The sequence below is a fragment of the Mandrillus leucophaeus genome, unplaced genomic scaffold, assembly GCF_000951045.1.
Source record: "Mandrillus leucophaeus isolate KB7577 unplaced genomic scaffold, Mleu.le_1.0 Scaffold1552, whole genome shotgun sequence".
In the NCBI taxonomy this organism is placed as follows: Eukaryota; Metazoa; Chordata; class Mammalia; order Primates; family Cercopithecidae; genus Mandrillus; species Mandrillus leucophaeus.
Window position 1 is genome coordinate 62,412 of NW_012101535.1, and position 2,291 is coordinate 64,702.

Consider the following 2,291-nt stretch of genomic DNA (forward strand, 5'->3'; position numbering starts at 1 on the left):
GCCCCACCTTGCTTCAGCTCATTCTCCTTGGGCTGCACCCACTGTCCAACCAGTCCCAATGAGATTAACCAGGTACCTCAGTTGGAAATGCAGAAATCATCCACGTTCTGCATTGATCTCGCTGGGAGCTGCAGACCAGAGCTGTTCCTATTTGGCCATCTTGCCAAACTCCTCCCTTCCTTCCTCTTTTCATAAGCTCACTTTTTCTTTCTCATTGTCAAGGTTGCTGATGTTTGCATTTTGTTCTGTAATCACAAACAAGTCTTCTGTGCTTTGTCCACAGATTGACTCTACAACATTAAACAATAAACATTATTATTAATTTTTACTACATAAATATTGAACTTTTATGGTCCAAGTAGTGGGCTTGCATTTTATTTTCTATAGAGAAGGAAATGAAATACAATAATCATTCAATGCAATGATCATTGAGCTATTTGATGAAAGAGGCTTCCAGCATTAAGGTAAAAACAAATTATTACACCCATCCATTGTTTTAAAACATGCCTCTTTATTCAGAGACCTATGAGCTAAAAAAGACAGTATATCCCCATTCTGTATTCAATAACAACTTTGGAACACAAACGAGATAACCAAAATACAGCTACCCTTCATTAAGGGGAAAATTGGGAGACACAGCAGAGGCAGGCATGAAGTAATCCTAAAATCTTGCTGCTACATATTGCATAGGACTAATCTCCTGGGGTTGAGGCATCTTCCTGATCCTGTTCCTAGGGAGTAGCTCCTTGTCCACTGTTCTCTAAAATTCTTTCTTTCCTCCTGTGCTTCTTGGCCACATCTGAAGTGCGCATTGAAGAATATGTCCTCCTTAGTGTTTCAGCAGCTTTCTCAGCCCACTTCCTTCTCATAGAATATTGGAAACCCTGAGGTTGATTTTGGCCTTTAGCACATTTTGGGGAAGAAGGAAATAAACACAGCACTCTCAAAAAGTTAGCCAGTTTTTTTAACTTATTTGATTTGAGTCCACATTGTATGCCAATACCTGTTGCTGCATTTTTAAAAAATGTGTTTGTCCCCCTAGTTCCTTTCTGTATTTCTCAGTTTAAATGTGGGTATCTTGAATCTATTAAGCACAGGTGGGAAAGCCATGCCTTATCCTCTTCTCTCTGAGTCAGTTTGACCACCTGAAAGGATTTGCTGGTACCACAGTCTTGATTGAATATTTAGTCTGAGACATAATCCACTCCGAGGTTACCAATAAATGAGACAACCATATTTTTAAATTTGCTTTTCTTTATTATGCTGCTTGTTCTCCTCTCCTTGGAGATCCTTGTCTGTCCTTCCATTTGCTCCAACAGAAATCCTGATGGGTAGCTCTGAATGTGGTAGAGATAGTAGGTCATTCCTACATTACTTTACAAAATTCCCTACCATTCCAGGAAGGATTTACAAATCAAAAGCTTTAACAGAAATTATTTTTTAAATACTTGCAATTCTGTACCCAGAGCAGTAACATTCATGGGGGTGATACACAGGATCTGTGTTTACAGTTATATAACAGTAAGAATGCTGCCTCTGATGTAGCCCCCATTTCTTGTTTTTTTTTTTCAGTAGGATCCCTGGCTGCCCACTGACTTTGATTTGGGGCAAAGAAAGAAGTAGTATGGGTAAAGATCAATAAGCTGAAGGATGGCTTAGGACACTGGTAGTTCAACACAACACTGCAAGAAAGAAAAGACAGTGTGATACTATGGTTCTGCACCAGGAACAACAGACTAGAGATAGCTGTGGAATTGGCAGGTTCTTCTTAATGACAAAAGATCCATTATTTGGGGGTAACCTGGTTAGGGTCTATACTAGCTTATAAGACAACCTGAGATTGGATAGGGTGGAGTGGGAATGTGTCGAGGTGGTACTTCACAATATCACAATAATCTCTCTCTACTGGACAATCAGTGGGAGGGAATCTGCCCTCTTGTGGGACATGGCCTTTAAAGCCCAAGATAGAATTTATAGTCAGTATCCAAACTAGACCAAAACACAACCTTGTTACTCCATGGCCAGACACGGGAGATAGTGGAGGGCAGTTACGAGACTGGCTGCTCTTTAAGGATGAAAGACAGTGGTGACTCCTTACGTCAGGTGGATGGTAGACTCCCTTCTGTGGACTTGCATCCGCAGGAATAGTATTTGAGCTCATGGGACATGGCCAGTACTTCTTCAGTGAGGAAGAGGGTATGATTGAGGAGTAAGTGATAGGTATCTCTGAGCAGGGGTTGATCCATCCTCTGAGGGAGAGAAACAAGTGTCAGCTCCCCACTGAGGGAGTT